General features: G+C 42.6%; 1 long non-coding RNA gene across 1 annotated transcript; it reads left to right on the forward strand.

Annotated features, from left to right (window-relative positions):
* The first annotated feature begins 1,074 nt into the window (after positions 1–1,074).
* LOC139278042 (uncharacterized) lies at positions 1,075–4,933 on the forward strand. The gene is made up of 3 exons (XR_011596201.1): positions 1,075–1,102; positions 4,222–4,341; positions 4,918–4,933. It is a non-coding gene; the product is annotated as an uncharacterized lncRNA (long non-coding RNA).
* Positions 4,934–18,858: the final 13,925 nt, after the last annotated feature.

The following is an 18,858-nucleotide window of genomic DNA, read 5'->3' on the forward strand; positions in this document are numbered from 1 at the left end:
TATGAGCAGCAGTAGGCTACCTGGCCCTGCCAGCCTGCTCCGCCATTTAATAAGATCATGGCTGATCGGATCATGGACTCAGCTCCACTTCCCTGCCCGCTCCCCATAAAGCTGTATTCCCTTATCGTTCAAAAATCTGTCGACTGAATTTACTTCACCCACAAGGAATGATGCACACGGGTCTCAGTAACCGCAAAATATTGGGAGGATGGCTATTCTGATATACCTTTGGACAATTTATCGTTTCATTCATGACACCGGAACAGTAACAAAGACTTGAAATTATTCACACGGAGCATGAACCGGGCTCAAGGCCTGATCCTGGAAATGAACCGATTAAGTGAGCTGTGGAACAGAAAGCTTCCCTCAGGTTGGACCTTGACAGCAAGTCCCAGACTGGAGTGGAACTTCTCCATGTTGTTGCATGGAGTTACCACTCAGTCTGTGAAACCATGTTACTGCCTCCCTATTAGCAAAGCTGGAACGTATTTAAAACCAAAGGTCTAAACCACAGTGAAACACGAGCAGGAAGATGGCTCGGGACTGGTTCTGTTTAATTGGGACCTAAATTCGGTTCAGTGCAGACATAGAGACTTCCCCTCACTGAGTGTGGATAAAGACAAGAACAAAAGAAAAAATGACATGTACTGCTTCAGGCTAATGACATATTCCTTATACATATTAATATGTCGATGAAATGACCCCATTAAAGTAACACTGCAGCCGCTACATATTCTCCTTTCTCGACAGCTATTCTTTCATTTTCCTAATGTAACACAAGAGTAGCGATTTGAACTCTTTGTCTTGTCCTCCTTTCCAGTGCCGCCAAGCCCTGTGAAGGTGACCCGCCTGCCCTCTCGGCCGCTTACACTCCTATGTACAACAGGTGGGTTTTTCCCGGAGGAGTTTACGCTCACTTGGTATAAAAATAACATGAAAATGACATCTGGGGTAAACACAACGGAAAGACGGAGCGAGCAGGGATTATATCAGGTTTCAAGCTCCCTCAACCCTGTGGAGAGCGGGTCAGTGTATCGCTGTGAAGTGTCTCATGTCACTCTCTGGGCTCCAGCCGAAGGCAGCTACACGGTTCGTGATCCGGGTAAGAGGCTCAGATTCTCAATACTGCCCTGAACTGTATCTGTGTTATATATAGGGAAATGTCACGGGCTTTCTGTCCCCATTAATCGTTAACCAGAACATTCTCAATGGAGGGATTGTGACTGGAGTTACTGCGTTCATTGCAGTGTCAACAACATTTTGATGATGGGCTGCGCAACATATCACTAAGTAAGATGGAATGGGCTGTGTTTAGAGGGCAGGTCCTGATTTGAATATGAAATCGGTTGCATTCTCATAGACAGAGGGTTGCTTTTAATGGCAGTGAATCCATGTGTATGCCCACTACTAGTTGGATGCAATAGGGATTGGTGTAGGACCGTTACTCTTCATGACTTATATCAATGATCTGGGTGAAGGTTTAGGATGTTCACTGATTGTACAAATATCTGTACTGGTGCCAGAACCGTTGAGGAGCAAAAAAGGTTACAGTCTCATGTAGATGTGATGGGGGAATGAGCTTGCATCTGGCAGATTATATTAAGGTGGATATACGTAGTGCAATACATGTGGATAGGGCAAGTGCCAAGTATGTGTATAGTGGGCTGGGTTCTGAAATAAACAATGTTGTGCAGGAACGAGACCTCGGTGTTATAGTATAAGAATATGTAAAGGTCCGCGACCAACGCGGAGAGGCTATAGACAAACACATGCAGAGCATAGGGATGTATAACAGGAACAAACTATTACAAAGGTGCCCTTTACATGATCAATCCTCATCGATAACACTGTGCCCAGTTCTGCTCCCTGAAATGGTGAAAGATATAGAGGCATTGTGAAAAGGAACACAGGAGAGATACTACATTGAGGGTTGATTGAAACACCCTTAATTATCATGCTAGGTTCAAATTTCTGGGTATGTATACTTTTTAAAACGCGTAGATTTCTGGTAGACTTAATTGTACAAGGAAGTGGCTAGACTGTGTACAAGTGAATCGAGTATTTGAATTGCATAAATTGGGGCGAAGCAGGGGACAAGAATACATATTATGTAAGCACAGAACTATTTAGATATCAGGAGACTTTTCTTCTCCCAGAAGATCACTGGCCTTTGGAATAAGCCAAAGGCTTATGCTATCAGTGCGCATTCGTTGCAAATGTTTAAAAGGAGCTGGGCGAGTACTTGGAGGAGGAGGCTGTCGTGGAATCCTACAGCACAGATGTAGGCCATTGTGCCTGTGCCCGCTCTTTCGTAGAGCTATCCAATTAGTCGCACTCAACTGCACTTTACCCATAGCCCTGTAAATGTTTTCCCTTCAAGTATATATACAATTCTCTTTTGAATGTTACTTATGAATCTGCTTCCATCATGCTTTCAGGCAGCGCATTCCAGATCCCAACAACTCGCTGTGTATTGTTTTCCTCAAATCGCCTCTGCTTCTTTTGCCAACCACCATAAATCTGTGTCCTCGGGTTATCGACCCTTGTACCATCGAAAACAGTTTTCCTTATTTGCTCTCTAAAAACTGTTCATGGTTTTGAACACCTCTATCAAATCTCCTCTGAAAGTTCTCGACTGTGAAAAGAACAACCCCAGCTTCTCCAGTCTCTCTACATAATTGAATTTCCTCGGCCCTGGTCATGCCAGTAAATCTCTGCTGCACCTTCACTAAGGCCTTGCCATTCTTCCGAAAGTAAGGTGTCGAGAATGAGATAAAATACTCCAGCTGAGACCTAACAAGTGCGTTGTTAGGGTTCAGCATAATTTCCTTGCTTTTCAATAATATTCCGCTATTAATAAAGTAAAGAATCATATATCATTTGGTAACAGCCTTCGCAACGTGCTCTGTCAGCATGACATATTTGTATACGTACACCTCCAAGTCTCTCTATCCTGGTCCCCATTTAAAATTCTATCATTTACTTTATATTACCGCTCCTCATTCTTCCGACCAAAATGTATCATTTCATATTTCTCTGTGTTAAATTTCATCCACCACGTGTCTGTCCATTTTACTAATCTGTCTCGGTCCTCTCGGTTAGTAACCTCCTCATTCTTTCCTACATTTCCAAGTTTTGTGTTATCTGTAAACTTTGAAATTATGACCTCTATACCCAAGTCCATGTCATTAACATATATTAAACAGAGCAGTAATCCTAATACCGACCTCTGCAGAACACCATTATAAACATTCCTCCAGTCTGAAAAACAATTGTTCACCACTACACTTGGCTTTCTGTCCCTTTGCAAATTGTATATCCATTTTGCGACTGACCCTTTAATCACATGGCATTCAATTTGCTAACAAGTCTATTAATGTGGTACTTTAACAAACATGTTTTCCAAAGTCCATCAACCCTCTCCGTTAATTCATCAAATACCTCAATCAATTAGTCAAAACCAATTTGCATTATACAAAACCATGCTGACTTTAATGTATGAGCCCATACTTTTCCAGTTAAATTTGTCCAGGATTATTCCCTCTCAAAGTCTTCCAGCACCGACATTAGGCTGACTGGCCTGTCGTTGTAGTGTGTATCCCTCTCCGCCTTTTTAAACAGGGAAGTAATATTTCCAATCTTCCAATCCTTTGGCACCACCCTGGTATCCAATGTTGTGACAAGGAGCAGACCTGAAACCAAGCAGATCCCTCGGAATAATATCACTGAGTACAAAATTCAGGTTGTGTCCTGTGTGACGTGTCTATTGGCCAAAATTCTCTACTGGAACTCATTTCTCATCGCCTTCGAGTAAATTTCCCATTATTTATTTTCCCGAATAGGCCAAGGGTTTATTTTTTTATTCGTTTGGGAGTTTTACGGGGGAAAGATACACGGGGAGAAAGAGATACATATATCGTGAATCGCACAAATATATATTCATGTACACGTCATGAAGAAAGCTGCCTAACCATTGGTTCAGATATGACAATCAGAATTAAATGCTGATATTATGACACAATGAAAGTCGCAGTGTTTTTTTTCTTTGTGTAATTTGACAAAAAGACCTCAGGATAAAAGAAAAGATGCTGTACCCTTAGTATTTCCGTCAGAGACAATGGCTGTGATCTGTCGGTGCTGCCTGATATCTGACGCCGTTTAATAATTTAACATCATCTTTACTGTACAATGCTAACATTCCCCTTTCGCTGTCCCTTTTAGCTAACGGTATCGGTCGTTTCTTCTACTGCTTGGTGGTTGGATGTCCAGCAGGCGTGTTAATATTAATAATTGTAGTGCTGGTAATTCTTGTCAAGCGAGACAAATTAGGCAGAACTGAAGGTAAGACGTCACACAATCCCTGTTCAGAATTGGGTGCTTTCGTCCAGTTACAGATCAGCACTGCGGCACCGAGGAGGTTAAAGGATCCAGACTGGGATCTAGCTTTTGACAGCAGTGTCTATTGCACTGAGAGTTTGCCCTGCTGTGGCCCACTGTTGTGGTGCATGTAGGACCTGAAACCCAACAGATGCGTCAGAATAATTTCACCATATTTGAACTAAAACTAAACGGTATTTTCCTTCTTTACAACAACTGAAGATGGTGATGTGGACGCTGTACAATAAATGTCCCTAATTTAGGGCTATAGAGAGGGGCAGCAACCCTGGGGCAGAGGGTATCAACCAGATGGTGCGAATGTAGCACGGGATGTCCGGCTGTAAAATCGCCCCATCTCACCCACCAATAGAATCGGATTTGACGGGTTATATTCGAACCATGTGAGTAGTGTGCCCGCTCAGACACGTTTCTACTGATCGATGAGTCTGGTCAATTTGATAGAATGTTGCGTAACTTTTGGCGGGCACGTTGCGCATCACGATGAAATTGATCACTGATGTAAATGTCTTTCTCCACTAGGCACTGAGATTAGTGAGGATATACCAGGCCACTTCGAGGAGCAGGTCAGTGTCATGTTGCTGTGACGACAAATATATTGCTATCGCATATGTACTGCACATTTACACCGTGGTTATAACGGTATTGCCGGAATATCAGAAGGGCTCCCGGTGACTGTGGGCACACGGTGATCACTGCCGGGTCCAATGTTTCACCAGTGTCCTCCCCTCCTCTGATGGTATAACTTTTGACCCCACAGTGCAGCGATGCAACCCCCAAGTTCTCGCAGACATCGTTGTTGATATGTGCACTTTGTCAGTGCGCATTGAGTGGCTATTTAACCACGCGAAGCTTCATAACCGAGCTCGGTCCTTCGGTCCTGCTCTCCTCCAACATCCACACCCATGATCTGTTCAGCGGGATCTGTGAGTGCAGATCGGGGCTGGTCCCCTGGTTAAAACCCCCCAACCTTTCCCGGGCCCAGAGCCACTGAGGGCAATTATCTTTTCTGAAAGCTACACACTCAGAACTTGGACGTGTGCTAACCGCGTAGCAGCACACGGGCTAGGCCTTGACTCACTAATCCAACATCAGCTCTGATAACACGAATTATGGAAGAATCTGTAGGGTAATGACACCGGCTGAGAATTAGATATCTCCGTTCTCCTTGTCTGACCCATTACCACACGGACAATGCCATTTACATCAATGATCGGCACTGATCATACTTCCCATTCATTAATCAATGTGTCTGTCCTTTAGTCGTACTGTACTGTGCTGTTTGTGATTTGATGTGGAGTTAATATCTCCCCATTAACTCTCCTCAGAACATGCGAAGTGGAGATGGGGAGAGTCTGTCTTACGCTGCTCTCAACCTCAGGAAAATCGGGGAACCCAGACATGAGGAAGACCGTGATGTCTATGCCCAGGTACAGCCGAGAAACACAGCAACCCATTCCAAAATAGCCTGGTCCGGTACTGGTGTTTGATCTTAGTAATCTGCATTGACAACCTAGAACAGCTAATGTCCTCCTGATCTTTCATTGTTGCTCCCACAGACCAAGCAAGGAGCAGATGGTAAACTGACTTACGTGTCTCTGGATTTCACGGCTTCTCAGAAAAAGGGAAGGCGGAAACAGAAGGAAACCAGAGCGGAATATGCCGAGATCAGGATAAATAAGCCAAGCGGAGAATTCGGGATTGTATCATCACCACCAAGAGCCCAGAGATGATACAGTTACCCAGGAGCTAGCCATTCTGGTTCTGAAGATCACATCTAGCTGTATTTAACATGGTGTTTATCAACCGCATTTTTCTTTATTCTAATTGAAGGAAGGGGCATGAGTTTTTAATAACAGCGATACATTGGTTTCTGGGGCCTGCGCCTATTCTTGAAATCTGCAATCACTTTAAATAAAAGAATGAATGTACTCTTCAATTGGGACCAAAGAAAATATGAGGCCCTTGACTCGTCGATGACGCCATTTAGCGTGGTTCATTTCTGTTACATCGTCTTAGCAGTATCACATGGCATTTATTAAGCAGGAGGAGGTCATTGGATCCAACAGGTCCATGCCGAGGTTTATGCTCCAAGTGAGTCACCTCCCACTTTATTTCATCTAACTCCATCACCATAACCTTCGATCCCTTTCGCTCACATGTGTTCATCCAGCTCCCCTTAAATGCACCTATTCTAGTCGCCTCAACTATTCCTTGTAGTAGCGAGTAGCACAATCTAACCACTCTGTTTGTAAAGCGCTTCTCCCGATTTGGATCCACTATCTTATATGTATGGCCCCTTGTTCTAGTCTTGACCTCAAGTGGAAGCATCTTCTCTACATATCAAATCCTTTCATAATCGTAAAGAGCTCTATCAGGTCAGTCCTCAGTCTTCTCTTTTAAAGAGAAATGTTCAATCTTTCCTGATAGGTATACCTCATATATCTGGTATAATTCTAGTAAATCTTTTTTGCACCTTATCCAGTGTCTCCATATCGTTTTTATAATATAGAAACCAGAAGTATTTACAATACTCCAAGTGGGGATCTAATCAAGGTTCTATACAGATTCAACATTACTTCTCTGCTTTTTACTTCTATCATTCTAGAAATGTGCCCCAGTGTTTTGTATGCTTTTCTATGAACCTATGGATCTGTGTTGCCACTTTTAATGATTTGTGCAAATGTGGCCCCGATCACTGAGTTCATGTAGCCAAGTTAGACTCTTATTTTCCAAGCAGTACGTGGCCTCCTCATTCTTCCCAGAAAAATGTTCCATTTCACACTTAGCTATATTGAAGTTCATTTGCCACATTACACGCACATTCTGCAAGTTTATTAATGTCTTCCCGTAAGTTGTAACAGTCCTCGTCTGTATTAATTACACCACATCCCTCCAAATTTGGTGTCATCCGCAAATTTTGCAATCGTACTTCTGATTCCCGAGTGAAAATTGTTTACGTAAATGGTGAGCAACAGTGTTGCCAGCAACAAACCTTATGTAACATAATTTTCCACCTTTTGCCAATCTGATTAACTACCTTTCACACCTACTCTTATTTTACAGTTTTGTTGCAAGCTTGCTAGACATTTTGCCACTTGCCCCCGATTCCTGTTCTGACCTTCGTTATGTGTCTACTACGCCATACCTTATCGAAGGTTTTTTTGTAAATCCAAATGTCTTACTGCATTACCCTTACTACATTTTCTGTTAATTCGTAAATAATTCAACGCGGTTGATCAAACCTAACCTTCCCGTTGGGAATCCATGGTGACTACACATCATGACATTTTCAGTTTCAGGATATGTTTTTATTGCATCATTAAGTAAAGGCTCCAATATATTTCTGTTGTTACGTTTATTGGGCTATAGTTCTATGGACTTGCTCGAGCTCCCTTTTAAAATATAGGAATCACATTAGCTGTCCTCTAGACCTCCGGCACTGTACACTTTTCTAATGAATTTGTAATGATTTATTTATTATATATATATATATATATCAAGTAGTGCCTCCGCTATGTCTTCATTAACTTCTATTAATATGCATGGATGCAATCATGCAATCCATCTGGACCAGGGGTTTTATCCTCTGTAGTGTGATTAGTTTTCCAATGTTCTACCACCCTCCCCCCCTTCCTATCTTAAATGCCTTCATATATGTATTGCTCTCTTCGAACTATGTCAGTTTCTCTCGAAAAGACAGGCAGAATGGAAAACGATGTGATGATTCTAATAATAAAGGATTACATCAGGGCAGCAGTGAGAAAGGAACTTGCATCAGAAAATCAAAAAGTAGAATCAGTGTGGGTGGAGATAAGAAATAACATGGGGCAGAACACACGGATGGGAGTCGTTTATGTTTCCTAGCAGTAGCTGGACAGAATATTCATCAAGACATAATAGGAACTTGTAACAAAGGTAATACAATAATCATGGGTGATTTAATGTTCATATGGACTGGGCAAATAAAATTGGCAAAGGTAGTTTGCAGGACGAGTTCATAGAATGCATTCGAGAGAGTTTCCTCAAACAATACATCATGGAAACAATCAGGGAACATGGTATTTTAAATTTTGTATTGTGTAATGACACAGGGTAAATTAATACTCTCTATAGTAAAAAAAATCCTCTGGGGAAGAGTGAAATTAACATGATAGAATTTCACGTTTACTTTGAGAGGGACATACTTAAGTCCTAAAGTAGAGATTAAACATAAATAAAATCAATCACATAGATATGAGGGGCGAATTGGCCAATGTAGATTGGCAAATTAGATTAAAAGGTGAGACAGTCGATTAGCAGTGGCAAACATTTGAATACATATTGCAAAATTCTCAACCAATATACATTGCATTGACAAATATAAACCTCACAGGAAATGTAATCCACCCATGGCAACTAAATAAATTAAGGATAATATTAGATTAAACAAAGAGTCTTATAATATTGCGAAGAATAATAGTAAACCTGGGGAGAGGAGACCAGAAACCAGCAATGATTAACCACAATATTGATAAAAACGGAAAAAATATAATATGAGACTAAACTAACTATAAATGAATATATCGTAAGAACCTCTATCTGTATGTAAAAAGGAAGCGATTTGCAAAAGAGGCTTAAACAGGTGAAAATAGAAGTGGAAATAAGGAAATTGCAGAGACTTTAAACAAATACTTTGTATCTCTCTTCACAGTAGAAAACACAAAAATTATTCCAAAAATAGTAGGGAACAAAGCGACTAATAAATATCCGGAACTTATAGTAATTCATATCAATAGAGAAAAAATACTTGAGAAACGAATGGAACTAGAAGCTGAAAAATCCCCTGGATGTCATGGCCTGCATCCTAGTGCTCTAAAAGAGGGGGCTGCAGAGATAGTGGATGCATTGATTGTGACCTTTCAAATTACCCTAGATTCTAGAAGGGTCCTTGTGCATTTGAAGGTAACAAATGTAACCCCACAATTCAAGAAAGGAGGGAGATAGAATAATTTCACTGACATCAGTCATCGGGAGAATGCTGAAATTCATTATTAAGGAAGCGGTAAAAGGGCACTTAGAAAATCATAATATGATTAGGCAGAGTCTACATGATTTTATGAAATGGAAAACTTTTTTGAGAGTGTTTTGAGGATGTGATTAGCTGGATAGATAAAGGAAAGCCAGTAGATGTAGTTTGATTTCCAAAAGGCATTCGACAAGTTGCCCCATGTGCAAGATAAGGGCTCGTGGGGTCAGGGGTAATATATTAGCATGGATAGAGAATTGTTTACTGGTCAGAAAACAGAGAGTAGGGATAAATGGGTCATTTTATGTAGTGGGCTGCCTCAAGGGAGCTTGCCAGCAAAGTTAGAGCCCATGGAATAAAAGGGACAGTGAAAGCATAAATGCGAAACTGGCTAAGTGACTGGAAACAGAGAGCAGTGGTGAACGGTTGTTTTTGAGACTCGGGGAAGGTATAAAATGTTGTTCCCCAGGGTTTGGTACTGGGACCACTGCTTTTATTGATATATATTAATGACTTGGACGGGTGCATAGGGCTCAAATTTTCAGATGACACAATACGTAGAAGTACAGTGAACAGTGAGGAGGATATTGATATACTTCAAGAGGACATAGACAGGCTGGTGGAATGGGTGGACATTAATGCACAAAAGTGCAAAGTGATGCATTTCGGTAGCAAAAACGAGGAGAAGAAATATAAACTAAAGGATACAATTCTAAAGTGGTAGCATGAATAGAGAGACATGGGGGTATATGTGCACAAATCGTTGAAGGTGTCAGGATAGGATTAGAAAGGAGTTAAAAATGTATACACACCCTAGGCTTTATAAATATAGGCATAGAGTATAAACGCAAGGAAGTTATGATGAACCTTTATAAAACACTGGTGCAGCCTTAACTGGAGCATTTTGTCCAATTCTGGGCACCATACTTTATGAAGGAAGGGAAGGTCTTAGAGATGTACAGAAAAGATTTACGAAAATGATTTCAGGGATGAGGGATTTCAGTTACGTGAATAGACTGGAGAAGCTGGAGTTGTTCTCTTGGAGCAGAGAAGATTGAGAAGAGATTTAATAGAGAAGTTCAAAATCATGAGGGGTCTAGACAGAGTAAACAGAGATGAAGTGTTCCCATTGACCAAAGAGTCGAGGACCAGAGGACACAGATTTAAGGTGATTGACAGAAGAGCCAAATGCGGTATGAACAACAACTTTAGGCAGCGAACCGTTATGATCAGGAATGCATCCCTGAGAGGCTGGTGGAGGCAGATTCAATTGTGGCTTTCAAAAGGGAATTGGATAAATACCTGAAGAAAAACAATGCAGGGTTATGGGGAAAGGGTGGGAGAAGTGGGACTGGTTGAATTGCTCTTGCCGACAACCTGCATGGGCTCGACGGGGCGAGTGGCCTCCTTTTGTGCTGCAACTATTCTATGATTCTGTCAGTGCTTGGGCCTCAGCTATATATAATCCACAGTAATGACTTAGGAGAAGAGACCCAGTGTAGAGAATTCAGGTTTGCTGATGATTCAAAAATAGGTGGTAAAGTAAGAACATAAGAACATAAGAAATAGGAGCAGGAGTCGGTCATTCGGCCCTTTGAGCTAGCTTCGCCATTCAATAAGATCATGGCTGAACTGATCATGGACGCAGCCCCACTTCCCTGCCCGCTCCCCATAACTCTTTACTCCCTTATCGCTCAAAAATATGTCGATCTCCACCTTAAATATATTCAATACCCAGCCTCCGCAGCTCTCTGGGGCAGAGAATTCCATAGACTTACAACCCAAGTAAGCTGTGAGGAAGACACAAAGAGGCTGAAAAGGCATATAGAAAGGTTAAGTGACTGCGCAATAAGGTGACAGATGGAGTATAATGTGGGGAAATGTGAGCTGATTCAATTTGGTAGGAAGAATTTAAAAACAGATTTTTAATATGTTTATAAAGTATTAAAGTTGGTGTTCCGAAAGATTTAGGAGTCTTCATAGAGGAAACACAGGAAATTAGCATGCTGGTACAGCAAGCAATTAGGAAGGCAAATGGCATGCTAGCCTTTATTGCAAGGGGATTCGAGTACGAGAGTAAGGAAGTCTTGTGTCAATTGTACTGGGCTTTGATGAGACCACACCTGGAGTACTGATCACATTTTGGTCTCCTTATCTGAGAATGGATAGAATTGCCTTGGAGGTGGTGCAATGAAGGCTCACTAGTTTGATTCCTGGGATTAGAGGGTTGTCCTATGAGGAGAGATTGAGTAGATTAAGTATATACACTCTGTAATTTTGAAAAATGAGAGGTGATTTCATTGAAGTATAAAACATTCTTGCAGGGTCGATGCTGAGTGTGTTTGATTCCCCTGATTAGAATGTCCAGCACTAGAGGCCATATTCTCAGGATAAGGGGTCGGCCATTTAAGATTCAAATTAAGAGTAATTTCTTCACTCAGAGAGTTGTGTATCTTTGGAAATCTCTATCCGAAAGGGCTTTGGATGCTGAATCCTTGAGTATTTTCATGGCTGAGATTGATAGAATTTAGAATTCTAGGGGAAGCAAGGGATATGGGGATCAGGCGGGAAAATGGAATTGGGATCGATGATCAGCCATGATATTATTGAATGGCGGAGCCACTTCAAACAGCTGTATGGCCTACTCGTGCTCCGAATGCATATGTCCTTATGTAAATGCCAAGACAAAGTAATTATTTAATATTTCTGACATTTTGCTTTTATTACCTGTGAGTTTATCGTGTGTGACGCTATCCCTGTCATGGCATTTATTTTGTTATTTATCTCTCTGTAGAATACTTTGATACTTATTTTTTTATTCTTTGAAAACCTAATTTTTTGTTTTCCCGTTACTTTTCTAATTGTTTTTGACTTCTTTCTTCACCTTTCACATTCCCTTTTTTCATGCTTTCCTTCGTTGTCTATGTATTGGTGTATGCATTTTCTAGAGTTTCAATCTTGCCCTCATTTCTTTATTCATCAATGGTGTGTCATTACTGGCTAGTCTGTTCTTGCTTTTTAGTGGATGGAATATATTTCTCCTGCACTCGATTGATACCGTTTTAAACGTTTCCCACTGCTGTTCTATTTCTTTATTTCTCAGTACATTTTGACAGTATATTTTCCACAGTTCCATTCCCATTCCCTTAAAATCAGCTTTTTCCCGATGTATTAATTTGGTCTTTGTCTTACTTAGGCATTCAATCTTTACCTTAGACCGTTTTATGTCGTGATTGCTAATGCCTAGATGTCCCCTTACTTCAATAATTTGTTCTGGTTAATTTTCCAGTAATGGATCCAGCAGTGCTTCCTCTCTTGTTTTTTTTTACATATTAGCTAAGAAAGAAGTCCTACACACATTGCCTAACTCTTTTTGCCAGTTTATTTAGGAGTAGTTAACATCTCCCATAATTGTTATTCGCTGTCCTTTACTCATTTCATATACTTGCTCACATATTTCTTCCTCCACCTCCTTTCCACTACTGGGTGCTCTGTAGTGTACCCATATTAGTGTGGTCTTTATTTCAATGCTTATGGATTATGTTTCTAACCTTCTCTTAGCTATGTTCATTTTTTCTACTGTGATTGTTATATCTAATTAGTACAGCTCCCCCACCACCTTCTTCCTTTCTTATACCCTGTGATAATGTTATAACCAGCAATATTCAGTTGCAGTTCCGTTCTTATTGAGCTTTCTTTCAGATATTTCTATTACATTTGGTTCCTCACTACGTATTATTGCCTCCAGTTGCAATTTTATTTTGTATACTGTGTACATTGCTCTATAGGCACTTTAATTTGTCTTCAGTTGTTGTTCCTTTTCCTTCCTTTTTAACAGTCGTTTATAACTGCTTATGTTAATTTTGAAGGATTGAATTGCGTTTTTTTATTTTTGCCAATGTCACTAATAAAGCAGCGTTCCAAGAAAGTTCTGAAAATGTTTTATGTAGATATTTGTTACCAGGTTTCGACCGGGCCCTCGCGATCGTGTATGGTGACTGGGATTCAATGATCGCAGCCATTTCTGTTTGGAAACTGCTGCTCCTTCAGTTTCATTCAGTTCAATTCAAACTTTCATATAGAAATTATTTTCACTTCCGATTCCATTCTTTCTAGATGCATTGACGCTGTAAACAAAAAAAAACTGTTCGGATGCTGAACCCTTACTGCTCTGGGTATTTTAATCAACCGTCTTGTCATTTGTGATAGGATTGAACCGGGTGTTACAGAATGGGACATAGCTGGCACCGACCCTGTCTCTCTGTGTCTTTGTAATTAATTAACATTTACATGTGATTGAATGACTGCAGTTATAACAATCATAGTAGATGGAACATTCTTCACATTCCAACATGATCATACTGCTCTGCGATGCAGCTTAACATGGAATATCGTGAATCATATGGTATCACTGCTATTTCACGGAAAGCGACAAGCTTATTACAGGTACATTTCACCACATCCCCTACCGTTCCAGGGCAACATCCCACCAACACCACCTGAACCCATACAATATTCGTGCTACGCCGGTGGTGACTTAATGGCCGGCTGCCAAAAACTGTTTGTTCAAGGTCCCAGTGCCACCTCACAGCCAGTTTCAATCCCAAGCTACCGGAGAATAACCACACGGCCGTGCTGGCCAGGGCTGAGGCCAGCTAGCTCCATGAAGAGAGTTCAGAATATATTACCGAACTGGCTGAAGCATGCGGGACAGATCACCACCAGACAGAGAATGTATTGGAACTCTGTTTCTGTAGATGAAGTAGATCTTGGCCGATGTACTTCCGCCCTGGAATATATGGATTGACATGAATTTGCGTCATCTGTTATCGGTACTAATAAGGATTAGAAATCGGATTGCAGAGACTGGGAGGACTTCCGTTGCAGACGGTGCTGCCAGAGCTTTAGCATGAGCACCTGTACCTCAATGTAACCCAGCAACAATGACGTGGCAGAGGGCAACAAGCTGAGGATGCAGAAAGGTTTAGGGATATCGGTATGGTGCAGAAAGCAGGTAATTCACGAAACGGACCAGCAAGAGGTGCAGTAAATTGAGTAATGATGCCAAGCTGAGGGAAGCAGGGTTGAGATGTGCGTAGCTAAATGCATAAAGTATTGTGAATGAAACTGACAAGCCAGCGACACAGAATGCTTTGCTGGGAGTTATATATTACAGATTTAAAAGTCTCTGCTTCGGCTAAAGTAGGACTGCGAGCTGGAAATACCTTGTTCTAATAATGCTTAGGTGGGATAGAGTAGGAAAAGAGGGAAGCAGGTGGTGGTATCATTGAAAGATTCAGTTACAGTTGGAGAACACAGAAGTTATATACTGATGGAGCAAAAGCCAAATCTGATTGGTTACACTGAAGGAACAGAAAGTGCTCTATTTGGATATATTATATACCATCAGCCAGTACAAATCATATAAAGTAAGCGACATGTAAACAGATAGGAGAAGAGTACATAAGCTGCAGAACCCTAATTCAAGGTGAGTTCTATTATGTCTCAAATAAAGCAATGTGACTGAGTACTGTGGAATTGAGTTAGTGTGACCTTAGTCTCTTTATTCTGACTCTAGAGTGCTGGCAGAGCATGGGAGGCCTGCTTTATATGCAGTGATCCCAAGGGATGCTGGGATCCCTTGCAACTCCAACAGATGCGCCCTCTGGTGGCGGTATAGTGCTGGTTATAAGGTGTTGCGTACATAACATTACTCTATCCCAAAGTCAATAGTACACTTATTTACAGGGTGAGACAATCTAGGGCTTTCCGCTCCCTAGTCGATCTTCTCGGTACAAACACAGGTGCCGGTGAGCTGGTTGGGCCTTTGCTGGGCTGCTGTGCAGTTGGCCTTGCTGGGTTGCTGTGGATGATGAGTTCAGCTTCGTGGTCAGCCGTGATGTCGGTTGCCACTTGTGTGTGTATTGGAGGGTCGAAGTTGGTGGTGTCCTCTTTAGATTGCTCGTGGCTCTCTGTGAATCGCAGTTTGGTTTGGTCCAAATGCTTTCTGCAAGTTAGTCCATTTCCAAGTTTGACCTCAAACACCCTACTCCCTTCTTTGGCTATGACAGTGCCAGCAAGCTATTTGGGACCATTTTGAGTACAAATACAGGGTCTTTGACTTCAATATCGCGTGACAAATTTGCGCGATCATAGTATATGCTTTGTCGATGCTGCCTGCCCTCGACATGACCATGGGGATCAGGGTGGGCTAGAGACAGCCTTGTTTTGCGTGCCCTTTTCATGAACAGTTCAGCAGCGGGAACCCCAGTGAGCGAGTGGCATCTTGTGCAGTAGCTGAGCAGGACAAGGGACAGGTGGGTCTGCAGGGAGCCTTCCGACATGCGTTTCATGCTTTGCTTGATGATTTGGACTGCCCGTTCTGCCTGGACGTTAGATGCAGGCTTGACAGGCAGATTTGACGTGCTTGATCCCATTGCGGGTCATGAATTCCTTGAATTCAGCGCTGGTGAAGCATGGCCCATTGTCGCTGACAAGAACATCAGGCAGGCCGTGCGTGGAAAACATGGCTCGTAGGCTTTCGATGGTGGCAGTGGATGTGCTTACAGATATTATTACACACTCAATCCATTTTGAGTAAGCATCCACAACAACAAAAAACATTTTGCTTAGAAACGGGCCAGCAAAGTCAACGTGGATCCTAGACCAAGGTTTGGAGGGCCATGACCACAAACTTAGTGCTGTCTCCCTGGGTGCATTGCTCAGCTGAGATCAAGTGTTTCATTGGCACACACAAGACTCCAAATCTGAGTCGATGCCGGGCCACCACACATGGGATCTGGCTATAGCTTTCATCATTACAATGCCTAGGTGGGTACTGTGTAGGTCACGTATGATAATTTCCCTGCCTTTCTTAGGAAAAACCACGTGATTACCCCACAAAAGACAATCTGTCTCTATGGACAATTTGTCTTTGCGCTGCTGGAACAGCTTGATCTCTTCATGGCGCACCACTGGGACGCTGGACCAGCTCCCATGGAGCAGACAGTTTTTTTTACAAGGGACAGTAAAGAATCCTGGCTGGTCCAGGTCCTGATCTGGCGGGCCATAACGGGTGACTTTTTGTTTTCGAATGCATCCATCACCAAGAGCAAGTCTGCAGGTTGTACCATTTCCACCCTGGTGGTGGGCAATTGTAGCCGACTGAGAGCATCAGTGTAGTTCTCTGTGCCTGGCCTGTGGCGAATTACTTAGTTATATGCAGACAGCGTGAGCGCCCATCTTTGGATGTGCGCAGAGGCATTAGTATTAATATATTTGCTCTCTGAGAATAGTGGTATGAGCGGCTTATGATCAGTTTCTAACTCGAACTTAAGCCCAAACAAATACTGGTGCGTTTTTTTCACCCCGTAAATGCATGCATAGCTTCTTTTTCAATCATGCTGTAGGCCCTTTCGGCCTTGTACAAACTCCTGGACGCATAAGCGACTAATTGTAATGTTCTCAATTTGTTTGCTTGTTGTAACACACATCCGACCCCGTATGAAGACGCATTCAAAGCTAGCACTAAACGTTTTCCTTCTTCATACGGAATAAGCAGTTGTTGGAACATAACAGATTTCTGGCTTTCTCAAAAGCAGTCTCTTGTGATTTCCCCCATACCCAGTCATCTCCCTTGTGTAGCAACACATGTAGAGGTTCTAGCAAGGTGCTCAACCCGGGTAGGAAAATACCAAAATAATTGAGGAGCCCCAGAAATGACCGTAGCTCCGTCACATTCTGTGGTCTCGGTGCGGTCTTGATGGCCTCCATCTTGGCATCAGTTGATCTGATGCTGTCTGCCAGGATTCTTCTCCCTAATAACTCGAACTATGGCACCAGGAAAACACACTTAGAGCATTTCAACCTGAGTCCCACGCGATCTAGCCAACTTACAACCTCTTCCATGTTCTGCAAGTGATCGAAGCTGTCCCGACCTGTGATCAATATGTCGTCCTGGAAAACCACGGTGCACAAATCGACTTTAGCAGACTCTCCATGTTACCTTGAAAAATGGCCGCTGCCGAACGAATACCAAATGGGCATCTATTGTAGATGAACAGAGCTTTGTGAGTGTTGATACAGGTAAGACCTTTCGAAGATTCCGCCAGCTTCTGCGTCATGTAGGCCAAAGTCAGGTCCAACTTGGTAAATGTCTTCCCTCCTGCCAGCGTCGCAAATAGGTCATCTGCCTTGGGTAGCATGTATTGGTCCTGCAGCGAAAAATGGTTAATCGTTACTTTGTAGTCCCCACAAATTTTGACCATGCCATTGCCCTTGAGAACCGGAACAATCGGACTGGCCCACTCATTGGAATCAACCCGTGCAATGATGCACTCTCATTGCATCCTGTCCAGCTTGATCTCCACTTTCTCTCACATCATGTATGGCAGCGCACGTGCCTTGTGATGGATGGGTCGTGTACCAGGAACCAAGTGGATCTGCACCTTCGCCCCAGAGAAATTTCCGATGCCTGGCGGGAACTTGTTCTAAAGCTGGGCACATGAGGCATCATCGACGGATGAAAGCGCTTGGATGTCATCCCAGTTCCAGCTCATTTTTCCCATCCAGCTTCTGCCATCTCCTGGTACAATCCATAGTGGAAGTTCATGCACCGCTCCATCACAGGAGACTTTTACTGCTCCACTGCCAATTACAGGGATCAGCTCTTTAGTGCAAGTTCTCAGCTTGATATGAATAGGGCTCAGCTTGGACCTTTGTGCCTTGGTAAACCACAGCCCCTCACAGGCCCTTTTGCTCATGATAGACTGACTCGCACCCGTGTCCAATTCCATGGATACTTGAATTCCATTCAGTTCAACTTTTAACATGACCAGTGGATATTTTGTGGTGAAGGTGTGTACCCACTACACTTCTGCCTTCTCGGTTCGAGTCTCCAGTTCAGTTTGATCCACCATGGATCGGTCTTCTTCTGCAACATGGTGGTTTGCAGGGTTTGCAGCTCGTCTGCACATTCGCTGGAGGTGTCCCATTGTTCCACAGCCTTTTCAAGCAGAGTGTTTGAAGTAGCATTGATGGGCTCGATGATCACCTCCGCAGCAAGATATCTCGCATTCACATTTGATGTCAGACTCTGAGTCAACTGACGTCGTGCAGCTGCAGGCGTGTACATCCGGCCATATGCATTTCTGCCTGAAAACGATGTTACTTTGTGTACATTACTTGCTGATGCATCTTTATTCTGTGAAATTTGTTTGGTGTTATCGCTGGTGGACATAAATGCCTGAGCTATCGTTATGGCTTTGCTCAGGCTCTGTGTTTTAACAGTCAATAGTTTGTGAAGGATAACCTCATGGCCAATGCCAAGCGCAAAAAAGTCTCTTAGCATTTGCTCCAGTCATCCACTGAATTCGCAATGCCCTGCAAGGTGCCTTAGTTCAATGAGTAGCTTGCCGCTTCCTGGCCTTCAGACCAGTGACATGCAAAGAATTGAT

The sequence above is a fragment of the Pristiophorus japonicus genome, chromosome 13 (genome assembly GCF_044704955.1).
Source record: "Pristiophorus japonicus isolate sPriJap1 chromosome 13, sPriJap1.hap1, whole genome shotgun sequence".
Classification (NCBI taxonomy): domain Eukaryota; kingdom Metazoa; phylum Chordata; class Chondrichthyes; family Pristiophoridae; genus Pristiophorus; species Pristiophorus japonicus.